This window comes from Sapajus apella, unplaced genomic scaffold (assembly GCF_009761245.1).
Source record: "Sapajus apella isolate SASKATOON/1434 unplaced genomic scaffold, GSC_monkey_1.0 scaffold65, whole genome shotgun sequence".
Classification (NCBI taxonomy): Eukaryota; Metazoa; Chordata; class Mammalia; order Primates; family Cebidae; genus Sapajus; species Sapajus apella.
The window spans coordinates 8,278,004-8,305,743 of NW_022437005.1; the positions used below are offsets into that span (position 1 = coordinate 8,278,004).

General features: G+C 44.5%; 1 long non-coding RNA gene and 1 pseudogene across 1 annotated transcript; both read left to right on the forward strand.

Annotated features, from left to right (window-relative positions):
• The first annotated feature begins 4,031 nt into the window (after positions 1 to 4,031).
• LOC116530149 lies at positions 4,032 to 27,110 on the forward strand. Its single transcript, XR_004259852.1, has 5 exons — positions 4,032 to 4,680; positions 7,545 to 7,715; positions 7,930 to 8,252; positions 26,627 to 26,824; positions 27,079 to 27,110. It is a non-coding gene; the product is annotated as an uncharacterized LOC116530149 (long non-coding RNA).
• LOC116530147 lies at positions 9,932 to 11,712 on the forward strand (annotated as a pseudogene).
• Positions 27,111 to 27,740: the final 630 nt, after the last annotated feature.

Genomic DNA, 27,740 nt, shown 5'->3' on the forward strand with positions numbered 1-27,740 from the left:
TTCAACACAAATGTAAATGGTACACTTTTTCTTTTAAATTAATATTCTGGCTGTTACTAACACAGAGAAATGTAGTTGATTGTTGTATAATGAGTAGTCTTGAGAAACTCATAGTTTCTAATATCTTATAGATTGTTAGTTTTTCTATGTATTCAATCATTATCTTCAAAATAACAGTAGTTTTCCTCTTTCCTTTGTAAATCTTTATGCTTTTTAGTATATTTTTCTTGCCTTATTCTATTGATTGAAACCTCTACTCTAAATGTTGTAGGGAAGTAGTTATTATGGGCATCTTTGTGCTTATCCTTATTTCCAAAGGAAAGTATTTAATATTTCATTATGAAGTTTCATGTTTGCTGAAGATTTATTGTAGATAAACAATATCACATTAATAATTCCCCTTTTGATTAAAGACTTAAACATAAGACCTAACACCATAAAAACCCTAGAAGACAATCTAGGCAAAACCATTCAGGATATAGGCGTAGGCAAGGACTTCATGATCAAAACACCAAAAGCATTGGCAACAAAAGCCAAAATAGACAAATGGGACCTAATCAAACACCACAGCTTCTGCACAGCAAAAGAAACAGTCATTGAGTGAATCGGCAACCAATAGAATGGAAAAAAATTTTTGCAGTCTACTCATCCGACAAAGGGCTGATATTCAGAATCTACAAAGAACTAAAACAGATTTACAGGAAAAAAACAAACAAGCCCATTCAAAAGTGGGCAAAGGATATGAACAGACACTTTACAAAGGAAGACATACATGAGGCCAACAAACATATGAAAAAATGCTCATCATCACTGGTCATTGGAGAAATGCAAATCAAAACTACATTGAGATACCATCTCACGCCAGTTAGAATGGCAATCATTAAAAAATCTAGAGACAACAGATGCTGGAGAGGATGTGGAGAAATAGGAACACTTTTACACTGTTGGTGGGAGTGTAAATTAGTTCAACCATTGTGGAAGACAGTGTGGTGATTCCTTAAGGATCTAGAAATAGAAACTTCATTTGACCCAGCAATGCCATTACTGGGTATATATCCAAAGGATTGTAAATCATTTTACTATAAGGACACATACACACGAATGTTTATTGCAGCACAGTTTACAATAGCAAAGACTTGGAACCAACCCAAATGCCCATTGATGATAGACTAGACCGGGAAAATGTGCCACATATACACCATGGAATATTATGCAGCCATCAAAAACGATGAGTTTGTGTTCTTTGTAGGGACATGGATGAACCTGGAAACCATCATTCTCAGCAAACTGAAATGAGAACAGAAAATCAAACACTGCATGTTCTCACTCATAGGTGGGTGTTGAAAAATGAGAACACATGGACACAGGGAGGGGAGCATCACACACTGGGGTCTGTTGGGGGGAAATAGGGAAGGGACAGCAGGGGGTGGGGAGTTGGGGAGAGATAGCATGGGAGAAATGCCAGATGTAGGTGATGGGGAGGAAGGCAGCAAATCACACTGCCATGTATGTACCTATGCAACAAGCTTGCATGTTCTTCACATGTACCCCAAAACCTAAAATGCAATACAAAAATAAAAAAAGATTCTCCTTCTTTTTCTAGTTTGCTGATAGTGTTTATTTAAAATAATAATAGAACATTATACCTTATAATTGCTTTTTTCATCTGTGAAACAATCACGTATTTTTGCTTTATATTCTCAATGTGATGAATTACATTGATTTTTTTTAAACATTAAGCCAGCTTTGTGTTTTTGAAATAAACTAAATTTAGTAATGAAGTATCCTCCTATTTCATATCCCTGGATTCAGACTGCCTTTTTCTGTTGTTTAGAATGTTTGCATCTACATTCATATATGAAATTCATCTGTTATCTCCCTTCTATGAATTAAGGTTTCAAGTCTATGTTAGTCTCAAAAATGAGGTGAAGAATATACCTTCTTACATTTTCTGAGAGTCTAAAAGATTGCATTATTTCTCACTTAAATATTTTGTGAAATTTACACATGTGCAACTTTATTACATAAAAAGGGCCATCTTCCAAGTTACATTAAAATCTACACAATTATATAAAATTTCAATTGTAATAAATTATAATCATGTAAAATTATAACCACATAATTAAAAATTTTAAAATTGCAAATAGATAAAAATCACATAAATTAGAATTTTACAAAAATTACATAATACATTACAAAATTGCATGACAGAATCTTCCCCAAAACAGGCTTTGGAGTCAGATTGTCTCTGCATGAATTTTGGTGCTGATGACAGGCTGTGCAATCCTGTGCCCATCTCTTCACTTCTCTGAGTGCTCAATGTCCTTCTCTACCATGTGGGTTTGCTAAGGGTTCCTCTACCTCCTTCAGATGTCAAGAGGAGTAAATCAAACAGTGATATGTAAATCACTTCACCCTGAGCTTGGTCTAGAAAAGGTGTTTAATATTTGGTAACAACGTTCATGATCATATGTTAAAATTTAATTATTCACTCAGGTGTTTATTGAGCACCTATTGTGGGGCCAGGCACACTAGATACTGGGGAAGCAAAAGGTGGCAAAATTGGATGTGGCCTTTCTTGCGCTCGGAGCAAGGATTCAGCATTTGTTCCTGCAGGTCTGTAACCCACCCCCACTGAAATGAAATGGAGGCCGATGTTTACTGTGCCACTTCTGTGCACCTCTTTTGAGCTCTGCATACTACTTTTGTGCCAGACAGGCAAGAATCAATGAAAGCATCCATTTCTGCTAGGTGGCAATCAGAGCCTAATATTGAGCTCTTCGGAAACCAACTCATAGCAGGCATATGCAAGGGCTACTTCCTTTAGGAAAGGATGGAAGGGGCCTTGCTTTTCCTAAGCTAGGTTTCTCGGTTATATTTCTTGACAAGGGCCAAATGTGTCATACGAAGAACTGTTTTCATTGTCCCTGTTTTCCCAGTTTCCTCCAAATCCCACCAGCTTCTCTGCTGCTGCAGGGAGTTTACAGGAAACACGTGCACAAAAGGAAGAACTTGCTGAGAACCTGGCAAACTGGAAACAGAATCCAGGTGGCTGAGGTCTAATCCTCCCCTTCCCCAGGTAATTTCTCTCCCGTGAGTGTGAACTTGTGAAATCAATAGTTTTCAGGTGGCCCATGGCTCCTCCAGTATTTCTGGAAGTCTTTACACCAGTGCCTTTTTTTTGTGTGTGCCGTATGTGGCTTTGAGTCTCCACTGCACGTTTCTCAGGTGGTTTTGTGAGGCCTCAGGAATAATAACTATTCATTGGCTTTGTGTGAGGATTCAGTGAGACACGTCAGGAATGCGGCGATGTCTGGTTGGCAGCACAGAATAAGGCTCATTTATGGAACTGGTTGTTGGGTCAGGTGGGGCAGTCTAGCTGTAGATATACAGATACAGACATCAACGAACATGTAGATGGAGATACAGCTATAGATAGATGCACATGTACACATACATATAGTATATTCACATACAGCTAGTGCTCGACTTATGACCACGGTCGGGACCGAGGACCGGTCATAACACAATTTGGTCGTAAGTTGAGTAGGCTATATGTGCAGTTGAAATGGTGCACGTGGAGATGGTAGTGCTGCCGGAAGCTGGTCTGCACTGTCGTATGCCCAGCTGGGAAACGTTTGCGCTGCCAGACGCGGAGCAGTTGTGGCTAGCGATTGTGGTCGTAAAGTCGAATGGTCGTAAGTTGCATAGGTGGTAAGTTGATCAATACCTGCAGGCATGTGCCACCATGCCCAGCTAAGTTTTGTTTTTTTTTGTTTTTTGTTTTTTTTTAGTAGAGACAGTGTTTTGCCATGTTGGCCAGGCTGGTTTTGAACTCCTGACCTCAAGTGGTCTGCCCGCTTTGGCCTCCCAAAGTGCTGGGATTACAGGTGTGAGCCACCATGTCTGGCCTAATTCAACATTTTAACAAATAATCTAGTGCCTGCTATGTGCGATTCACTGTATTCATATTTACATGAGTAGGTCAATTATTAGTCCTATTTGTGAAATCCCTAAAAAGAATGGAACATCTGAGTTTCTGTAAGTAGTGTCGGAAAAACTGTTTTCCCAAATGAGCGAAGATGGAGCAATGGGACTTTTGGGGGTGGGCTTCACAAGTTACCTGCTAATCATTGATCTCCATGTAGGTCTAACCTGGGCAGTGAGACATGGCCGTTCGCGGGCACTACTGCAGAAGACCTGGCATTCTGCCTCCTTGTGGAGTCAGACTTTGGCCCACTGCAGTGTTTGCCATTGTGGGGGCATCAGATGCTGATGGGCGGAATGAATGTGGAGGAAGTTGGCTTCACTAAGGCAGGGAATGAATGGCCACCACTGCTTTTGTGCCAAAGGACTGAGCCTCCCTGGGAGAGTGGACAAGAACAGGCTGGAGGAGGGGTGCCCTTCATCATCTTGTGAGCATCTGGGCCAAGTTCAGGGCTGGTGCTCTCTTTCCGATAGATTCAGCTGGTGGCACAGAGATCTGTGAGCTTGCTTTTGCGGGACTTTAATGATATATACAAGCAGCACGAGGTGCTCCTGACTGTGGATTAATTTGGAGATGACTTTCTCTGTTGAAGAGTGGCAAGACTCTTGCAAGTTCTTAAAAATACACTTGTTTGGTATGAGAATAAAAAGGAGTGGCTGAAGAACCGGTCTTCTATGGGCAAGGCTTCTCTGGTAAGTTAAACAAATTCAGGCTGGGATTTAGAGGAATTTGTGCTCCTGTGAGGATTAGGGCATGCCAAAGAAAAAACTTTAGTATGCAAAATTATTACTGGGAGGCGATTTAGAAATACAGATACTTGCGTTTATTTGACAGATCTGGAGCAGTTACTGTCTGCTGCAAATGTTGCCACTACACAAGCCATTAGATTTCTGTTTGATTGTGGCCACCAAGACTAAATGGGGGAACATCGGAATTACAAAAGCATGGAGGAAGGGAGGGAATTTTTTGCAACTCACGAATAACCTTGTAAATGGAAGAGCCTGTTTTACCCCCCAAAATGGAATAAAAAACTTGAGTTTATATGAGAAGTGTTAAAAATATATTTCCCCTATACCTTTGCCTTCTGGTTAATTCTGTTTTAAAATTATAATTTAAAGCAAAATTAAAAGTAAGCCAGTGTTGTGGGGGCATGGAGTGGAATCCAGGTACCTGAGCCCCACTTCCCAAGATGTGGACTTAGCTGGTCTGGGATAGATCCTAAATTCAGAATTTCTAACAAGCTCCCAAGTATGCTGATGCTGCTGGTCTGCACATCATACCTGGGATGGCGCTAAGTGAGAGGTTGTTAATTTTCCATTTTTGGAGGTATTGAGCAGAGAATGGTTCTCAAATTTGGCTGCATTACAGTCAATTAAGGAGCTTTAAAAAAGTCCTAGACGAACAACAGCAGAAAGTCCTGTAAAAGCAAGCTCACGGATCTCTGCACCATCAGCTAAGTCTATCTGAAAGAGAGCACCAGCCCTGAACTTGGCCCAAATGCTCACAAGATGATGAGGGCTGTGGGGTCCAGGCATCTGTATTTTTAATAGCTTCCCACATAGCTCGGTGTGTAGCCAAGGTGAAGAACTGCTGCTCCAGGAGAAAATTATTTGAGGCAACGACAGCCAAAGGTCATAGTCATCATGAGGGGTCAGAATCACTTTGGAGACCACGAATATTTTGTAACACTTCCATCCTATCTTGAAAATCACAGATTGTATAATCTACTTACGCATCCTTAAAAAAAGTTCTTTCTGTAATATAAAGGAGAAACAATGAGAAGTTGAAAAAAGTAACTTTTGGTAAATATATATATATGTACATATTATATATATATATATATGTGTGTACACACACACACACACATATATATATATATATATATATGTATATCTGATAGGCAAATGCTTGAGCACGAGTTCTCTAGAAGACATAATAAAATATCCAGGTGTTTTTCCTGTAAGAACGTGACCCTGACAGCCCCAGATCCAGGCCAAGCCTGGAGCATAGGACCAGTGACTCAGACATTACTGGCTTGGTGTCATGCTGCCTTGGTTTTCCAAATGGGTGAAAAACGCTCAGGAAATTTCTGGACACAACACCACACCTCGACTGACTCTGGGTTCCTGCATATTCTGTTCATACTAAACCAGGCAATAGTGCTCTGTGATTACATGTCAGAGAGTGAGGGTCTAGGGTAGGGTCATTATCAACTGGTTGTTCCCCAACATGCATTTTAGGCTCAAATCTGAGCATTTCAGAGATTCGAGCTTCCCCCTTCCTCCCCCAAAGGCGAGGATGTCTCCACTGCCATTGAGCAATCACAAGCGCACCCTCGCGTGTCCCAGGGCTCCCCGTGAACACTGACGCGGAGCAAGGACTGAAGGTGAGCTCACCGAAACACACTGGAGGCCAGCTTCACCTTCCCGCAGACCAGGGCTGGTGGGCGAAACTGTGCTTTCCCACCCGGGTGGCTGCAGGCGCCAGCGCATTCAAGGGGTGGAGAGAGAAGGGCTGCGGGCTTCCAGCCCAGCTTTACCCTCACTGAAAGTCTGGGTTCGGGTCCCACTCCCTGGCATGAAAAGGGGCCCTTGTAGAAGAGCTAAAGGAGCTTCCTTCACATCCCTTGCACTCGCCCCCTCCCTCAAAGATAATCCTGGGAAATATTTAGCGATCTCCAGTGCCCTCTAGTGGCAGATACTTGTCATGCCAGGCACCAAAATATGGTTAAATTAATTTTTATTGTTTAAAAACCTACACAAGCCCATCCAGGTTTATATATTAACAACCTCAAGCTTTCCTGCATTTCCTTTTATCATCCCAATCTTACTACACCCCTAGAGAATATTTCCTATGCATTTACAAATGATATATATGTATATAATATATATATATATTTTTCTATATGTTACATAGAGATGTAGACATGTAGAAATATATATTATGTGTGTACATATAAAGTGTATGACATATATAAACAAAATATGTTTTGTATGGAATATATTTATATATATTTTATATTTACAAATGTAAAACATATTTAATAACTATATAAATATATAAAAATATAGTACCTTTAATTATATATTTATACATGTTTATATAAAGTTTATGTTTACATTGATAATATATTTTTATGTACTGTATAAAGTCTGAAATATATTGTATAAGGTTTATTTTTATTTATTTATTTATTTTTGAGTCAGGGTCTTGCTCTGTTGCCCAGGCTGGAGTGTAATGGCACTGTTCACTGCAGCCTCGACCTTCTGGGCTCAAGGGATCCTCTCACCTCAGCCTCACAAGTGGCGAGGATTACAGGCGTGAGTTACTATGTCTGGCTAATTTTTTGTAGAGACAGGGTCTCCCTGTGATGCTCAGGCTGGTCTTGAGCTACTGGGTTCAAGTGATCCTCCCATCTTAGCCTCCCAAAGTGCTGGAATTACAGGTGAGAGCCACACACCCGGCCTGAGGTTTTTAAACACAAAAGTGATCTGTTTAACTGCTGCATAGTGTTGTGCGGTGTGAAAATAACTTTATTTATTTCTCTCCCCTACAGATGGACATTTACATGGCTTTCATTTATCTTCCATTACAAGAATATTTTGTACATGCGTGTGAGTTTTTCTATAAGAAACACTTCCAGCTTTTCATTTAAGTCAGAGACTCAAACCTGAAATGCAAAAGCTTGTAAAACTGTGAGGTGTTATCATCCCACCAAAGGAATGAAGTGAGGGGAAGTTTTATAAACTTGGAACGGAAAAAAAACACTGGATATGGGGGAGGGGTGGGGAATGGGGGCTCGTTTTCACCCAAAGCTGTATTCAGGCCCTGGGGCTTTTGTTTTTATATTTACTTAGAACATAGATAAAACTTTTATCTGGTTCAAAATTCAACAACAGAAAGGTGTTAGATCTCATCTTCCTCATCCTTCTGTCTTCCAGCCTCACAGTTCACCTCCGCAGAGCCAGCCAAAGTCACCAACGTCCTCTGTATCCTTCCAGAGAAAGTTCAGGCATAAGCAAAAAAAAAAAGTCTTTCTCTTTCTCATTTTCCCTTCAAAACCCACCAATAATTGTACATGATATACATAGCCTGCCCCTTTTTCTTGTTAAATAATGGGAGATTATGCCATTATGAAGAAAAAGAGTCCTCCATTCCCTTTGTCTGGCATTCCATTATGTGAATGAGCTGTTACTTATTTAGCCAGTCCCCACCTGAAGGACACTTGGTTGGTTCCAATCTTTACTATGACAACAGTGCCACAGTGAGTCACCTTGTACAACTGTCATTGTGCACATGTGTGGGGACACACGGAGGATGCAGTGCTGGTAGTCAAATTCCTGGCTCAGAGGGTTTTTAAAAAGAACCACAGGTTGCCATCTGTGGAAGCCTTGCCAGTTTGTAATCTTGTGTGATCAGCCTCACCTCTACAAGCACCAGAGTCATCCAGTGTTGTGTTATTTGAGAACTGGATAGGCAAAAAATGGTATCTCAGGGCGCTTTATGGGACATGCTAAAGAATGAGTGCAGCCACATATGTTTTCAAACACTGATAAGGGGCCCTGGAGCTTTAGTGCCTTTCTTTAGAGGAATCTTGGGTGCTGGTCTTACCGACTCAGAGCCTCTTCCTCAATCTGCATCGCCTTAGCTGACCCTGGAGCACTTCAGGGCATTACGTGGATTTGGGGTTTTCTCATCCTGCTCTCCTTTCTTTGGGAGTGGCCTCCAAGGCTGCCGTCTTCCCATCCTCCTATCTCTATCTCAGCCACGCTATCCCACTCCTGTCCAAAAGCCACGGGCATGAGCCATTCCAGAGGGACCTGACTTTGCTGAAACGAATGTGATAAGGGGCCTAGGTGTTGTGCTCTTCCCTCAATAGGCTCAGGCGCTCTGGCTCCCAGTCTATGACCTGCGATCCCCTCGTGTCCCATGTGTGTAACCTCTCCATCCAATAGCATAAGCAATTCTCAAACAGCCACGTGATCTGAATGCCTCCAGGCATGCCCTGCACTTCCCAGCTTTGCATCCTGGCCTGTGCTGCCCCTCCGCATGTGATGCCCTCTTTGAGTCTGGCATGGGTGCGTGGCCGCCTGCTGTAGCAGCTCAGTCCTCGGGCCCGTGAGCTTGCCCTACACACGCTCCTGTGGCACCGTCTTTGTAGGTGGTGGCCACACCAGGAAACGTTTCCCAGACTCTCATTTCTCTTGAAAATTGTGTCATCAAATTTCAGCACATCTTAAGCAGTTAAAAAGAAAATTAACATGCAAAATTAACAGAAGAAAGGGGAAGAAGGAGAAAATGCAGTCTGCCCTAAAGCTGTTCTTAACCATTTTTGGAGTGATTTCATATTTTTTAAAGCTTTAGGCAAAAAGTACAATTGTATTGATATTTGTATCTTGCTGTTCCATATTCAATGCAATTCAATGTGTAAAAGCTGCCGCGGTGGCACTAAGTGACAAAGAGTTAGTCTTCCCACCCACTGAGTGCATGGACCCAGAACAGAATGGGGCCCGAAGCCCCACTGCCTGAGGCCGAGTTTCCATCCACAGCAGACGCGCTCTTCAGCATCTCCACCTTCGGCTGCTGTTACCTCTCTGTCCTGGCTTCCTCCAGTGCCCCAGGGAAAAAGACCCATCACATTTTGGAGGGAAATAAAGAAATAAAACTAAAGACCTACTCGATTTCGGCCTTTGGTTGGTGGGTAATAAGCTTGAGAGCACAGGCATTTTTCCAGGCTGGAGGGCAGTGGTGCCACCATAGCTCATTGCAGCCTCAAATACCTGGGCTCAAACGATCCTCCTGCTTCAGCTTCCTGAGTTGCCTGGTTACTTTAAAAAAAATATTTTGTAAATACAGAGGTCTCACGCTGTTGCCCAGGCTGGTCTCGAACTCTTAGCCTCAGGAGATCCTCCTGCCTTGGTCCCCCAAAGTGTTAGGATTATAGGCCTGAGCCACTACACCTGGCCCAGGCATTTACTTGTTTTTAAAAAGAGGGGGGATGAGTTTCTGGGGGAAAGCTAGCTTTCACCTACCTTCCTGCTACCTGGGAGGTGCTGTTTATGAATTCAGGATTCATCTGTCCACACTGATGATTTTCTTAGCTTGTGAGTTACTGAAACACAATCATTATAGATAGAAAACTTTCCCCAGTGGCCCCTTGAGACGGGTTGAATAATGTCATTTAATCTCTATAACCTCCCTCTGCAGTGCGCATGGTTACTCTTGCTTTTAATGATGAGAAAACAGAAGATAAGTCCATAGGAGGATGGAAAGTTGGTCTCAGGCAGTGGGGCTCAGGCCCTGTTCTGTTCTGGGTCCATGCACTTGGTGGGTGGGAAGACCACTAACTCTTCACTACTTAGTGTCACTGTGGCACCTTTTACACATTGAATCACAGTGAATATGAAATAACAAGACACAAATGTTAATAAAATTATCACTTTCTGCATAAAGCTTCAACTAATGTGAAATCCCTCAAAAATGGTCAAGAACAGCTTTGGAGCATATTGCGCTTTCTCTTCCCTCCCTCCCTCCCTCCCTCCCTTCCTTCCTTCATGGAGAGGTTGTTTCAGGGAGGCCTATGGGATGCGGCCTAACTCTAATTTTGGAGGCAAATGCTATGTGGGGACTTGCAGGAGGCAGCGCTGTGCTTGCTGGAGCTCAGCTCTAACTTGCGTTGGGTTTGCATCCAGCTGCTGCTTGGCCCAGGGAAGTCTCCAGCTGCTGCTTGGAAACCAACAAAAACAGCTGCGAGGGCATTTGATTTGTGCCTCCGCCATCTTTCCAGCCTCAGTCAGATGGGCATGGAGACGCTTCTAAAAGGAATGCCGTGACGGCTGCCCAGGGAGAGCCCCAGGTCCAGTTCAAACTTATATTGGTGGGTGATGGTGGTACTGGAGAAACGACCTTTGTGAAACATCATTCGTCTGGTGAATTTGGGAAGAAAGAAGTACATAGCCACCTTGGGTGCTGAGGGTCATCCCCTGGAGTGCCACCCCAACAGAGGACCTGTATGTTCGGTGTGTGGGACACAGCCCGCCAGGAGAAATTCGGTGGACTGAGAGATGGCTGTTATATCCAAGCCCAGTGTGCCTCATAATGTTTGATGCAACATCCAGAGTTACTTACAAGCATGTGTTTACCCGGCATGGAGATCCGGTGCACGTGTGTGAACACAACCCCATTGTGTTATGTGGCAACAAAGTGGACAGTAAGGACAGGAAAGTGAAGGCAGAATCCATTGTCTTCCACGGAAAGAGGAATCTTCTACTGCCACATTTCTGCCAAAAGTAACTATGGCTTGGAAAAGCCCTTCCTCTGACTTTCTAGGAAGCTCATTGGAGACCCTCATTTGGAATTTGTTGCCGTGCCTGCTCTCGCCCCACTGGAGGTTGCCATGGGCCCAGCTTTGGCAGTGCAGTGTGGGCACGACTTAGAGGATCCTCAGACCCCCGCTCTCCCCAGTGAGGATGATGACCTGTGAGAAGGAAGCAGGAGCCCAGTCAGAAGTCTAGTTTGATTGGCAGCTGTCCTGTGACGTCAGCAGTGCAGCGTGTGTCCCGCCTCATTATTACCTAGCTAAGGGGAACATGTGCTTCATCTGCGGGGTGCTGAAGGAGGTGAGTGGGCTTCGGAGTGAATGTGGCAGCTTATAAAATACCTTCACTGCTGGGCGCGGTCGCTCACGCCTGGAATCCCAGCACTCTGGGAGGCCGAGGCGGGTGGATCACCTGAGGTTGGGTGTTCGAGACCAGCCTGACCAACATGGAGAAACCATGTCTCTACTAAAAATACAAAATTAGCCAGATGTGGTGGCGCGTGCCTCTAATCCCAGCTACTCGGGAGGCTGAGGCAGGAGAATCATTTGAACCTGGGAGGCGGAGGTTGTGATGAGCTGAGATAGCGCCATCGCACTCCAGCCTGGGCAACAAGAGTGAAACTCTGTCTCAAAAAAAAAAAAAAAAAAACCTTCATTGTTTGGACTTGCTTATTTAGCTGTTCTGGAACGTAGTTGATTCCTTGACTTTCTTTTTTTTTTTTTTTTTTGAGACGGAGTTTCGCTCTTGTTACCCAGGCTGGAGTGCAATGGCGCGATCTCGGCTCACTGCAACCTCCGCCTCCTGGGTTCAGGCAATTCTCCTGCCTCAGCCTCCTGAGTAGCTGGGATTACAGGCATGCACCACCATGCCCAGCTAATTTTTTGTATTTTTGGTAGAGATGGGGTTTCACCATGTTGACCAGGATGGTCTCGATCTCTTGACCTCGTGATCCACCCGCCTTGGCCTCCGAAAGTGCTGGGATTACAGGCTTGAGCCACCGCGCCCGGCCTTGACTTTCAAATATAAGACTGCCACAGTCACATCACAATATTCAGTGAGGAAATTTTGTTTGTCATTGTCATTCCCATTCCTTTTTGGCTAGAATCAGGATAAAGTATTTCAAATATCTGAAACAAACAAACAAACAACAACAACAACAACAACAACAAAACCAGCAGTGAGCTCCAGAAGCACTGGAGTAAGTCGGTGACTTGGTGATAAAATGTCTTTCTGGAGGAGAGGGAAAACATTTCCGTTTGATTATGAGTGAAATCTGGTGGCCACTGAAACCACTTCCCATTAACTTGGGTGGGGAAGGCGGATACTTAGTTTCACATTCCCAGAGGACAGCATTCTGCAATGGAAGATGTAGCTTCACAGTATGTCCCACTCCGTCAGGACTCTGTGCTGCACATCGACTCTGATGTGAATGGCATTCTTCCTCCCTGGTGTTGTGCAGTGCCCACCCTGGGCAACCGTACACTCCAGCCCTGGATAGGTTGATTTGTTCTAGGAAGGCTGTTTGCTAGCAGGTATATGGAAAGAATGCATTTTATATGTAGAGTTAGTGTCTTTTAAAAAGAGAAAGTGGAAAAAGCCTGAAGATGCAAAAAGCGATCTCTTCACTCTGGGACCTCTCCCTCCCCCAGACACTGAGTGCTTCCCTGACAGCTCTAATCTGAGGCTCTTTGTAGGAAAAAAGACCTGGTTCTTCAGACTCTATCCATGGAAGAAGGGAACACTGGTCACGGGGAAGTGGGCTCTGCACGGGGTTCCAGACACAGCAAAAAAAAGCCTGCCGTAGGTAGGACCGGGAAAAGGGGGCCTCAGTCAAAGGGTAGGGCAGCCTCAAAGTTGACCCCAAGGCTGGGATCCGGGGGACACTTCTGTTCCCTTCTGCACCCAGTGTCAGAAGAAACAGCTCATCCCCCTTAACCCTTTCATGGAAGCATCCCTGCAACTTGGCACCCCTGAAACCACACAGAGAAATCACTCCTGCTCTGAACCCTTTCTTGGTGGCCCCTCCGTGGCAGCAGTGACTTAGAGCCTCAGCACACATGGTAGTTGTGTTTATAAATCTGCCACAAACACTGAACTAGTAGATGCCGAATCATTGCTGCTAGGAGAAGCACAGTTAGGTTCCTGCTTGCCTCTGGTCATGTCGTGTCCACTGATCTGTACATAACCTCGTTCTACGTATGTTTCTGTTGACAGATGCCTTGTCTGAGGTAGAGTGTGAATCGTTAGCACTGAACTCAGGACCAGCAACGCTGTGGCTGAGGCCTGAAGGAAGTTTTTCTAGCACACTGATTTCCTCTGTAAGGCGCCTCACAGCCTCTCATGCCTGAGAACTCCAGCCATCACTGCTGCACAATGCCTGGGGCCATTATAAATGTGAAATCACCAAAGAAACCTCACAAAAGTGTGAAAATTATGGCACTAAATAGACCATGAAAAGGACGTTGGTTTGCAGTATGAGAACTGGCACCAGAAGGTAGGATGTCACCTCGTTCCTCCCCAGCACTGGACAACTGAAATTCCTCTCCACTCTGCCGTTGTCTTTGAGTGACCAGGAATTGCTGGGAATATTGATTTTTGGGGTGAAAAATTTTATTGAATAGCTGAATTTGCAAATATGGAATCTGCACATAGTAAGGGTTGTCTGTATCTTCAGTTAATTGCTATTTAAAAACAATGTCCTTTTCTAGTTTGTCCATTCACTGTGGTCCCAGGTCTCAAAAGTGATTCCTCCCAGGGGTCAGGTGGGCAGTGCAAGCGTCTGGTGGTGACTCAGGTGGAACAGAGGCCACTGGCCTTGTCCAAAGGAGGCAGCAGCTCCTCCCCGCCCATAAGCCTTGTGGGGCGCGGGACCCATAATTTCAACTTGGGAGGGGCCCACAGTGGCATCTGTGTCAGTGTGGCCAGGGATATCTCTGGAAGAAGGGGTTGCAGACTGAGATTTTCTGTTTACTTGGAGGGTGGGTTTAGGGTGCTGAAGGGCATTGAGGCGGGACGTCTAGGGCTTCCCATGTCTTCCCGTAGTGCTACCTCTGGGACTTGATTTTGTCAGAGTTCCTGATATTTCATGAGAAAGCTGGAAATCCAGTTTTTATTTTTAATCAGAAATATCAGGATTTAAAAATATAAGCAACTAACTAAACAATTTAAAAACCCTAACCATTGTGCAAGCCAAATGAAATAGGCATAGTCAACATAAGCCTGCCATGTTCCCAGGTGCCTGACCAGCTGGGATACAGGCGAGGGGCCCAGGCAGGGGCCGGTGACCCCCTTGCCCATGGCCTGTGCATTCCACACGTGGTTACTTGGACCCATTAACACTGACTGCCACGTATTTCTGTTTGGAGAATGTCCTGCTCTGTGCGTGAGTCTTGTCTACATTGAGAGCAGGGTTGAGCTGATGTTGGTTACAAAGTCTACCTTCAGTGGGCAATTATAAGGGTTCACATGAATTGAATTAACAATATTTTTATATCTGAGGCTACACAAACCTAAAGGAAATGTGACTTCTACAGAGAGAATGAAGATGTTCTCAGCACTTTCAAGTATATCGAACATTTCTTCAATGAGTGTATTTTTTTTATCTTGTGCATCTTGTGTATGAAAGCTTTCTGTGAGGTTATGTTCATGAAAACAAACGCCTTTTTTTTCCCTTTTCCTAATAAAAGCAGGATAATGAAAGACAAGGATAAGGTTATAGTATGGCTACAGTGGTTGTCAACAAGCCTTTTGAGATTGTCTTTTTCTGTCGAAATCGGTTAATGAATTGGAGTTTTCCACTGAGCTCACTGAAGGTAGCTTTTCAGATCTGGGAGCAGATAATCAGAGAGACACTTTTTCCATGCAGCATGTTGAAGGGCATCCTTTGGTCTTGTGGCTATACCAACGCAGTCTGCTCCAGGACCAAGCTTACTAATTACCACAGGTGGACCTTTGACCCAAGGAGGCAAACAAGGCTTTGGGGCACTTCTCCGTGACCGCCTTGGGACCCTTCAGAAGTGATGAGCCGCCAATCTGGGAGCCGCTTGGGTGATAATGATTCTCCAATGGGCTTTTATGTGGATGAGCAACATGACCTAAGGCATCAGGGACACCAGAAAGGACGCTTTTTATGCAGCTTGAGATGTGAGTAGAGAGCAAAAGAGATTTCAAAAATGAGCACCGCCGTTCTCTCAACGTTATAAAGTGTCTTCTGAGTGACAGCAGTATATCCTTATGCACGAATTGCCCTTAAGCTTCGTATTTTTGGAAAATAACAATCTGTTTTGTGCTCACTGTGGACCCAATGTGGGCCTAGATGTTTTCTGTGTGCAGGACGTCATTCATGTAATGCTTTCAGTGGTTGGGAGAGGCAGGAGTGGCACTTGCCCCCATTTTACAGGGGAGGAGACTGAGGTCCTTGAACAAGTGTAGAATCCAGCTGGGACTCCCCAGCTCAAGTCTGTGGATCCCAAAGCTTGTGCTTGTTGAGGCTCAAGAGAAGACAGAGCTCGCACTGGCTTGGATGCGGTAGGAACTCATTTCATCTATCGTTTCTCAAGACATGGGTGGTGGGAGTCATCAGGCTGTTAGAGCGTTTGACGGGACTTCAAAGAACGTTAGCCTGGTTAGCAGCGTGTTTGGAATCACCTTGCAAGGTTTGCCTTAAATCATGGAGATTATTGCAAATTCATTATTGATGTAAAAAAAACTAAGCCTGTCGGTGATCACTGCCAGGGAGGGCCATTGTAGATTACTGCTCGATTAATCATACCTGAGTAGGGAGAGTCGCTGTCATTTTCCTTTTTCTCTTGTTTCTATAAAGCGCCTCACCTTCCTGTCTCAGCCAGATGTCTTCGGCAACCCCATCTCCTCCCAGCTCCTTGGGAAACTTACCACATCTCTTTTCTTTTTGCTTTTGAATTGTCTTTTTCTGTCGCCTGGACCCTTCCTCTTTTCTTTTTCACCAATGTTGTAAAGTTGAAAGACTTGTACGGAGAAAAGCACACACTTACCACCCAGATGCACAACTGGCATTTGCTTTATGTGCCGGATCACACATCTGCTCTTCTGTCCGTCCTTCTAGTCACGCACCCAGACTTAAAAGAAACACATTTCACAGTGGGTTGCATACATGATACACTCTCTTCCTAAACACTTCAGCGGGCGCATCACTGACCAGATTTCAAGATTCATTTTTGTTTCTTTTTCTGTTAAGTAAAAATTTACAGTGAGATGCATAATTCTCACATGTAGCATTGGGCAAGTTTCCCCCATTAGCTTTTAATACATCTGCAAATCTCTTCCCTTAAAAAGTCAAGCCAAATCTGCCCTCACTTCAGGCCCATTCAGCTACTGCCCCGTGTTGCTCCTCCTCAGTTCCAATCAGACATTTTGAAAGCGCTGTCCTGGTTTTTTCCCTCCAGCCTCTCCCTGCACCCATCTGGCCCCTTCCTTACCCCTTCTGCCATCTTCACTGAGGTTACCAATTCCTTCTGTGTCACCAAATCGAGAAACATTGTCCAGTTGTCACTCTCCTTCGCTCCTGGTGGCGCCGAAAGCTCCTTTTCTCGGGTCACACTCCCTTGCCTGACTTGCAGAATGTCACACGCCCCGGTCTTTCCCCAGCCCTCTGGCCACATTCTTTCTCTTATTTGAAGTCCCCTTTGCCATTTTCTCCTCTGGAATTAAGTATTGGAATTGCTTAGGGCTCAGCAATTGCATACTTTTTTTCTGACTCCATTCTTGCACCGACACGACCTCATCCTCTTCTGGTTTCAATTTCCGCCCCCACACACATGACCGTCACATGTGCATGCAGCCTGGCATCTCCCCTGGAGCTCTAGGCCTGTATTCCAGCCCGGCACCCTTCTTGGATGGTCCAGAAGCACCTCACCTGTTCACGTTCCGAAACCTGACTCAATCTTTCCTCTTCACACTTGTTTGCTGTCTTAGTCCATTTTGTGTGGCTAGAATGGAATAGCTGAGGCTGGATAATTTATAAAGAGAAAAAACGTTTGTTTGGCTCACGATTCTGATGGTTGGAAAGTTCGTGACTGGGTCCCTGCATCTGGTGAGGGCCTCAGGCCGCTTCCACTCAGCGTGAAAGGAGAACTCCAGCTCTCAGAGATCACTGGTGAGAGAGGAAGCAGGAGAGAGTGGGGAGGTGCCAGGCTCTTTTTAACAAGCAGCTCTTGCTGGAACTCACTCTCCTGGGAGGGCATTACTCGATTCATGGGGGAACTACCCCATGACCCAAAACCCCCCACTAGCCCCCATTTCCCAACATTGACACCCGGGATCAGAGTTCAGCAGAAGACTTGCTGGGAACAAACCATATTCAAACCACAGCCTCCTCCTCCAGGGTCCCCCCAGCACAGAGCGTGGCGTTACCATTAACCCAGGGGGCATCGCTGGCCCCTCCTCCCCTAGATCTAATTCATTGCCAAATTGTATTGGTTTTGCTTCTCACAATTACCTCTTGAGGCCGCCTTCCCCTCCTCTCCACTGCCATAGTCACGGCTCATACCTAGCTGGGCCCCCCACTCTCTTGACCCCCTCCCGGCATGCATTTTTCACCCAGCAGTCAGAGTTCTGTTCACAAAACACTAGCCTGGTCCGGGCACTCCCCTGCCTAAACCCCACAGTGGCTCTCCCATGCTTTCTGTCTTTGCAGGGACTGCAAGGATCTTCTGGGTCAGGCCCCTGCCCACCTCTTCAGGCCCCTCTCCCTCCCTCTGACCCTACAGCTCTCTGCTCTCCCACCTCACCAGCCCGTCATGCCTTGGCTCCTCCCACCGCTGTGCTCTGCCATCTCTTTCCTCTGCAGGAAGCCCTTGCCCCTCTCCTCGCCTGCCCAGGCCTCCCCATATACACAACTCACCCTCTAAATGCCTCCCCGACGTTGTGTGCCTCGTGATAGCACATGCCTCTCCTTGCAGGTACTTAATATGGCCACAGTTTTGCATTTGACTGTGGGCATCTTTGATTAATGTCCTCTTCCTCATGGAGGCTTCATGACTGTATTTTTTTCCTTTGCTGTTATTTGGCCTTCAACACCTAGTGAAATGCCTGACACATATTAGACACACAACTGTTTGCTGACTGAATACATGGAATTTCATCCTTTACATATTTCTAATTTTTTAATGGAAGGCAATTAGTGTTAGCCAAGGTACCAAAATTGGAGAATTAGTGTAATAGCTGTGGTTCAGATTTTAAAAAATATTTTCATCAATCTGGGAGATCTAGTCCCTTGGGCAGGAAACAAAGACTCACTCATGTCACCTCAGTTTTTAAAAAAATTTGGACAGTGGTCATACACTCTGTGGCTTACAAAGCAGGGGCAGGAGACCTGGAGCCTGGAGCCTGAAGATCATGTGGCTATTAAGGGTGAATGCCTCCTGGTCATGCTGTTTTTCTTGTTTGCAGAATAGGACAGACACATGCCCCTGGAGTCTCCAGGACTTGTGAGAATGGGATAATATTTGTGTGTCTCTGCAAAATGGTAAAAGGTAAAATCATGTTAGTCTACTGGGAACAGGCAATCATGTTCAGGATCAGGATTCCATCAAATTTTCCTTTTCTGTCTTGCAAAGGGCAGGACACCACCCCTTGGGCCGCAGTGGGGAGGGGCTGCTCTGTTGGGTCCTCCTGCTTTGGGGACTTGAGAACTGGGCTGAATCAGTGTCACTTATTTTTGCTAATGTCGTGATGATTGGTATTTCAGTAGGACTGGCTCTCTGTAAGCTTCAACCATCCCTTCAGGTTTCAGTGGCCTGCAATAGCTTGGCCATGATGCTACAGCTGAACGGTGCTTTGGTCCCTGCTCCCAGGGTGATGGGCAGCTCAGCGGGACTGCACCTCCATCTGAAAACACAGGGAGCCGGTAACCCAGGGGATGGGCTCTCTGGAGGCTGCAAACCCAGCAGTTCTGGGAATCGGCTTTCTCTTTTCCTTGTTGTGGAAACCTCACCAGCTGCTTCATGGGGGAGGTTAATTAATGCAATTAACAACAAATGCCTTAATTGCAGATGTTTAGAGAGACACTTTACTATTATTATTGTTATTATTGTTTTGTGTGCAACCCTCTGCACACTTGGATATCTCTTTATTAAAGCAAATAAAACCATAATTAGGTGCAGCCCAATTCAAACAGCAGCAGCAGCGGCTTGGAGCAGGAAACCATAATTCAAGAACAAGAGGCGTTCTCGAGAAATATTATGTTGTCTGCCTAGTAACTGGTTGTGTGCCAGGGTGCTGTGAGCCGCTTCAGGAGAGCTCTTACCTGCTTTCTCTAAAGCCTGGGCAGACAGGGGAGGCCGGGTTGAAGGAGACAGGCCATGCGGAGTCAGGGCCATGCTGGCAGCCCTCTTAGAGAACAGGCTCTTGAATAAGCCCATGGGCCAGGGAGCCTGTATTCCAGGAGCCTTTGATGAGAAGCCGGGAATTACACAGGAGCTGGGAGTTCAGGGAAAAGAAAAGGAAGACAGTTTATTGCTCTTTAATTGTGGTTTTGGAGGATTAGAAGAAAGGAACCAGGGATCAGGCCGGCGTTTCAAGGCGAAGCAATCAAGAAAACACACATTCTGGGCCCTGTCCATGGATCAAGGCCTTGACCGTGAAGTCTTTAGCTGTGTTTCCCGATTGCACAGACGGCTTATAGTGTGAAGTTGTGTGTGTCGATATGCTAATGATGGCCTCTTTAAGTGAAATTAATGCCCGGATTGTGTGCTTAGAGCAGCCCTTCATTATTCCCTGTGATATGAAGATGTGTTGGAGATTCTTCCCGGCCTCTCAGTGACACTCTTCATACAAAATTTATCTCTTTTATGGGTTTGAAGCTCTTTCAGATACATATCAAAGACCTTTCCATGCCTCTACCCTGCATAATATATTCTGCAACAGCTTATAATAAATCATCCTCCGTCCCTGACTGGTTAGCCGTGAGCAAACATGGCTATTGCTGGTACCGAAAGGATGCGAGATCCTCCTATTTAATGCTTTGCCTCTTGTGTTACTGCTGTCTGTCCTTCCATCTTCCCCGGGGAGCCCCACAAAATGACAAGGGGCTGGACTCACCCCCAGTGGTTTTCTGATTTTAAAACCATTGAATGGGTTGATGATATAGAAAATGTAACACGCTGTTCTTTCATGTCGAAAGAATCTTTTCCTCTTGTTTGCCTCATTTTCTGATTTCACAAATGGACGTGGCACAGGTGCCCATTATATTTCCAAAGGACTTAGGTTGACAGGGTGACCACGCTGGGTGCTGCTTCTGAGCTGGGCATAGATGGGCTTTGTTGCATCTTGTTGAGGAGAGAAATCAAATAGAACAAAGGGAAAGATTGTCCAAAATGGTGGTTTCTGGGCCAAAAACTGCACCACGCTGCTGGCTGCTAACACAGGAGGTGGATCTCACTCTAACTCGGGTGACTTGGGAGAAAGTCTCCCTCAGAGAGATTCCCTGTGTGGGCACAGAAGAATCAGGCTTTCCAGTCCTCATGGGCCAGTGGGGCTCTGTGTGTGTGGTGTGAGTGGTGAAGTAGAAGGATAGGTGGTTTTTTTTTTTTTTTCCCTAAGAAACAGAATTGGTTTCGGTGGGGTTATTCCCAAAGGCCAATGTGTGTTAAAGGAAACACACTCTGCGATGGATGTGGCTAGATGCACCCCCCTTCCTCACCCAAATCTCTTGCTTCTTCTTCTGTAGAAATTTATAGCTGGAGGGATGGTTGCATAGCATAAATGAGACACTTTCAGATTTCCTCAATGGTGTGGCCATTGAGGTTGACCAAAGATTAAGTACAATTCCCAAAGTCACACAGCGAGAAAAACAACAGAGGCAATATTTGAACCCAAATATTTGATTCCAAAACCAGTGATCTTTCTTGTTTCCTTTCATTAAAGGATGGAAAATTTCAATCAGGTAGTTTTTAAGATTTCTGGAGAATAAAGAATACACTTAACAAAAATGGCTTATCTTAAATTTGTAGTATTATTAACTACAGATAATCTATTAAATAGATAACATATACTACTATACATCAACAGATAAAAACATATCATTGAAACAATTACTGAATGGTTTCTCATAAATTTTTAAAGTATTTCGATTAGCCTTATTGAGGTACAATTTACATACAATAGAATCTATAGACTTTTGGTGCATAGCTTGATTAGTTTGGCAGGTGTACACAGTCATTTATTGTAAGCATCCTCACGATAAAGACATAGGATATTTCCATTACCCCAATAGCTCTCCAGGCTGCTGTGTATTCAGCCTTTCCTTGCAGCTCCAGCACCTGGACACTGACCTGCTTTCCAGGACTATTGTTTTGCCTTTTCTAGAATCTCACATATATGAATTAACTCTTGCTTTCTGATTATTATATTGGTGCAGATTTTATTAGAAGGCTGTTTTGGAGTAGAAAGTTTGGGGTTTTCCTTTATAGCACTCACTGCATATTGATGTTACGTAGACCTAGCTATTGTTTTAGAGACTCAGGCCAGTGTTCTTTCCCCCTGTTGCAGAAGGAGTGGGATTTACATTGTAAGCAGCACTATAAAAATGGCCATGCACTTCCTCAGAGCCACTCTGTCAGTTACCTAGACTGAGCCACCAGAATTTACTGATGACACTTGTGAGTAGGTGAACTATTTACGCACTTAAAGAGGAATGCTTAATATTTGTGTAGAATACATGCAAATGTCCAAGTCACAGCAGGTTCATTGGATGCATGCAGTAGTTGGAAGGTGGGCTGAGGATGCTTCCAAAAGTCCCATGACTTCCCCAAAGTCTGAGCCCCCCTGCTAAGTTAGCAAATGTCTTGTCCAAGCGTAGATCTGAAAAAATGTAGCATTGTCTCCTACAGTTCTTACTAGAGCCAGACCTGCAAAGTCAGACACCTCTGCAGTCAGCTGTGTTGGGTACTATTCCTGGACTCCTATAGACATCACCAAAGTCTTGGTTGCAAAAGCCAGTCATGGCTGAACTCCCTCAGACACCTCCCTACACCTGCGTCATGTTGACTTATAACCCTTGAGTAGGTAGGGCTAAGAGAACAACTTCTGTTTCAGGGTATTTCAGTTTGGATTTCCCCAGAAGCAGACCCTGAGGCAAACATTCGAGTGATGATCTGGATAAACATCCTCAGGGAATGGGGCAGTGCAACAGGGAAGGGAAGCCAGCTACATTGGCAGCTGGAGCGCAGTTCCTCTAGGAAACTCGGGGAGACGGTGGCAAGCTCCTAAGGAAGAGGTGAGGAAGCCGAGGTCCTCATGCTCCCAATCCCTGTCTGTGGCTGGCTGAGGGTTGTGTCCAGTAGCATGGGATGACCAGGACTCCTGGCTCACCCTGTGAGCTCCAGTGGTCAGCACATCCCAGAGTACACAGGAAGCAGCCTTTGGTGTGCAAGGGCAGCACTGAGGGGCTGGGGCAGCGCACCTGCAGGGACTGCTATGCACCATACCAGGTTCCCTTCTCCTGTCTATGCACTGTCTAAACCCTGCCTGCCCTCCCTGCACCTGCCTTACACCCTGTGCTCCTCATCAGTTTGCACTGAGCCATCGCTCTTTAGCATCTCACCATTATGGCTTTTTCTAGAAGACTTCTAGGATCTGCCTAGATAACTCCTCCTCAGCCATCAGGTCTCATCTGAGCACCTTTTCTCAGAAAGGCTTGCCCTGGCATCCTGGCGAGCACAAGTCCCCTGCTACATGCTGAGGGGGCACGGGTGGACAGGCCTGCCCAGCGCTCCTCAGAGGCTTTTCAGCAGAAAACCACATTTTCCAGACTTCGGTGCCATGGGCTTCTGGAGGTCGTTGGGAAGTGTCTCTGTAGTGCAGGTGGAGCAGAGCCGGCCTTCTGATTTTTCCACTTTGTGCTTTCTGCATTCCCGTGTGTTTGTGTCAGGCAGACATGGAGATGTGGGGTTGTTTTGTGGTTCTTTTCCAGCAGTCAGGTTTTGTAGTGTCAAGAGGAGAGGAGAGAGGAGGGGACGGGAGGGGAGGGGAGAGGAGGGGAGGGGGAGGGGAGGGGAGGGCAGGGCAGGGGAGGGGAGGGGAGCGGAGGGGACTCAGTATTTTGCTCTTGTGTATTTATCTGGAGTGCTGTGGTTTAGACCAATAGTTGGGATGATGATGTTTTCCTTATACTGATCTTTGGATCACAGTGAATGTGGTGTGTTCCCGGAGACTCTCGATTCTCTGTCTCCCGGATGGTTTCATGCTTGGTGGTTGTCCTTGAGGAACAGGCCCATGGAATTGCTGAGAGTCACTGGAAGTCTAGCCTAGAGTCTGCTCCTCCAGCTCTTCCAAAGATTTTGTGAGCACTCAGTCCATCGATTAAACACTCTCTGCTAAAAATAAGATGTGATGGCTTCTGTCTCCTAAAATTGAACTTTGGTGGATATATCTCATTGCACCCATACTTTTTCGTATTTTGTTTTATTTTTAAAATTAACACATAACTGTATATATTTATGGGTACAATATAATGTTTTGATGCATGCATACATTGTATAATGATCAAATCAGGATAATTAGCATATCTATCACTTAAGCATTTATAATTTCTTTGTGATGAGAACAATCAGAAACCTCACTTCTAGCTATTTTGAAATATATATCATATTATTGTTAACTATAGTTGCCCTACTGTATTTTTTAAATATTATTTTTATTTTCCATATACTTCTACTTGAAAGCAGTTTTGTATTTATTTGTGGGAGTATACAAAATAGGGGTCTTGTATTCAGAAGGTCCCATGATGATGGGCTTCTATCAGCTTTAGCTAGTATAATAACTTAGGGCAGTGGTTCTCAACCAGGGGTGACTTTGTCCCCCAGGACACATTTGGGAATGTCTGGATACTTGGGTCATCATAACTGGGAAAGGTGCTTTTGGCATTGAGTGGGTAGAGGACGGGGACGTTGCTCGGCATCCTACAGCACACAGGACAGCACCAACAGTAACCAGTCACCAGCCCAAACTGTCAATGGTGCTGAGGTTAAGAAACTGGGATTTACGGACTTCTTTCTTTCTTTTTTTTGAGACAGGATTTCACTCCCATTGCTCAGGCTGGAATGCAGTGGCATGATCTCGCCGTACTTCAGCCTCGACTTACTGAGCTCAGGTGATCCTTCCAGCTCAGCCTCCCAAGTAGCTGAGACTACAGGTGCACATCACCACACCTGGCTAATTTTTTGTATTTTTAGTGGAGACGAGGTTTAGCCCGGTTGCTCAGGCTGGTCTCAAACTTTTGGGCTCAAGTGATCTGCCTGCCTCGGCCTCTCAAAGTGCTAGGATTGGGCCGGGCGCTTTGTAATCCCAGCACTTTGGGAGGCCGAGGCAGGTGAATAGCCTGAGGTCAGGAGTTCAAGACCAGCCTGGCTAACATAGTGAAACCCTGTCTCTACAAAAAATACAAAAAATTAGCCGGCCATGGCGGTGGGCACAGTAAGCCAGCTACTGGGCAGGCTGAGGCAGGAGAATCGCTTGAACCCAGGAGGCGGAGTTTGCAGTGAGATGAGATTGTGCCATTGCACTCCATCACTCTTGGGCAATGAGAGTGAAACTCCATCTCAAAAAAAAAAGTGTTAAGATTACAGGCATGAACTACCATACCTGAGTAGTTTTCTTAAACTATATCAAATAGCGTACAGGATCTCTGGGGGAGCAGAGAGCTTGGTGAAATGTACAAGCACAATCCAGACTGCTCCAGGAATCACCCTGATTAAGGACTAGATGCAAGATGCCCTCCTGGGCAGGGGAGTGATTATTGATCCTTACTATGCAGAGCCTATCCTTACATGGAGATAGGCTCATCTTGACAGAAGCTTGGGTCTGTTCTAGTCCATGCTTTCCTGGACTCCCACACCCTTCCTTTTGTAGGACTCTCTTTGAAAAATAATCACTAATAACCTGACTGAGTGACTTGCAAGTTCTAGCCAGTAATAGAATGGCAGTTGTCTCTTTTATCCAAATTGGTAACATTTTGAAAGATTTTATGACTTTAAGGTAGTCTTTTTGTCTAGACAAATTTGTGTGTGTGTGTGTGTGAGGGTGTTATATATTTATGCACACGTAGGCTATTTATTTAATTTTCAAGTAATTCAAGAATATATTGTCATCATAGAAAACATCAGAAGATAAAGAAATACATAGAGAAAAAAGTGAAAATCCCATTTGAACCTCTCTCCCTCTTCACTTGCAATCCCACTGCCCTTCACAAAGGCATCTGCTGCTGTATTCTGGTGTGTATTCTAGATATTTGGTGTGCATACCTTTTCTATGTGTTTACACGCACAAACATGCGTGTAGAAAAGGCATGGTTTTGTTTGAGGATTTGTCTAATTCTTGTGGTCATATGTATGATTTTGCAACTTCCTTTCTTCATTCCCCTCGCTGACTTCTTTTTCTTTTAACTTGATGTGTCTTGAAGAACTTTATACTGAAGAATATCTGGCTTCACCTCATCCTATTGGCTGCTGCCTAAGTGTGGCGTGGGACAGATGTGTTGCTTTCAGGCAACTGTAGAGTGGTGATCACAAGCTCTCCACCTGCAGTCAACCTGCTGGGGCTAAGATTGTGGCTTCACCACTTTGTATATATGTGACCTGGTGCACTTTAGTTAGCTTTCTTGTCGCCTAGTTTTCTCATTTATGCCCTGGTTCTTCATCTGTTAAAAAAAATGTGAGCTTGTGGAAGTCATTCACTTCCAACAGATTAACCAGATGTGCTTACATTGCAGACACCATCTACCATGTTTTCCCCAGGTCTTGACATGAGAAGGGATGCAGTTTGAATTGCATTGAAACCTCATTTGTTCTTTTCTAAAATTTTATTTTCCCTGGCAAAAGAACTCTAAGCAGATATAGTTGAAACCCAGGTTTTAAAAATTCCTAGCTCAAGAAATTATATTTTACATAGTTTCCCAGAAATTTTTCATTCACGACCTGCTGGCTACAGGCAGGATATCAGTTGATTCGCATGATTCTTTATTTCACCTTGGCATGTCTTTTATCAGAAATCATATGGAAACTTTTTAATTTATGGGCTTTTATTGCAATCCTCAATTCACCCTGAGTAGTCTATTATTAAGTGTTCTAGAGGTTCTTAGTGTCTCTTATCAGAGAATTGTATCTCGGCGCAATTCATCTGTAGTCATTCTTCACAGAGAAAATCTTTCATATTACCTTTCTTTCATCATATAACGACAACTCTTGAATACATCATTATTCCACAATGAGCTTATAAATTATTATCATTAGACAATTTTTCATATAATCTGATTTTATAAACTGTTTCTTTTTATTATCGTTAGAGGGGAACCAGTGAATGCATCTGTCTGTTTTGATCCACCATGATAACAGTAATAGAAAAACTAAGTAAGGACATCTTACTGAGTTGCAAACATACTGGATTTGTAATGACTTCAGACCAGGATATTCACGTGCAAATAGCCAAGCACCACGGCCCTCTCTTATGAGTCACAGTGCCACCGATAGTGGCATCTTAATTGGTAGTGCTGAGCTACCCAGATGTCTTAAACTGGATTTTTTTTTTTTTTCTCACAGAAATGAGTTTTTATTTTTATTTTTTTCATTTTTGTCTTGAGACAGGATCTTGCTTTGTCACCCAGTCTGGAGTGCAGTGGTGTGATCATGACTTACTTGAACTCCTGGGCTCAAGCAATCCCCCCACCTCAGTCTCCAGAATAGCTGGGAGTGTAAGCGTGTATCACCATACACAGCTAATTTTTAATTTATTTTGTAGGGATGCGGTCTCACTATGTTGCCCAGGCAAGTCTTGAACTTCTGGGCTCAAGCAATCCTCCCACCTCTGCCTCCCAAAGTGCTGGGATTACAGGTGTGAGCCTCTGTGCCTGACTGCCAGATTTGCATCTTAAAGGACGGTTCCATTGAAGTAAGTTTTTAAAATGTAAAATAAAATATTTTTAAATGGAGAAGAAGCCAAAGTAGATTACTTAGGAATATATGATTTGCTATGTGTAATGGTAACCGAAGGAAGACCTCTCACCTGTGACCTACCTACCTCCCGGAAACCTATTTGCCTGTTTTTAGAGAATGCATATTTTGTCATATAGAAGTAGGAAGGTACATTTTTCACATATGGCTTGTAGATCAGTGTTGTCCAACAGAACTTACTGTTATGATGGGCCTGTTTATCCCCTGTTCTGTTCAATATGGCAGTGGTGGCTGCATGCAACGTTGAGCTTGTGAAATGCGGCTAGTGCTACTAAGGAACTGAATTTAAATTTTCTTTAACACTTAAATAGCTTCACGTGGCTAGTGGCTATTGTCTTGGGTAGTGCAGTTTTAGGTTGTCCTTAGTTTGTAGTGTGTATATTCTGTGTTACTGCTTGCTTCCAATAGTTTGGGTAATTAAGAACTGACTAGCGTTTCTCCACCCAGTCT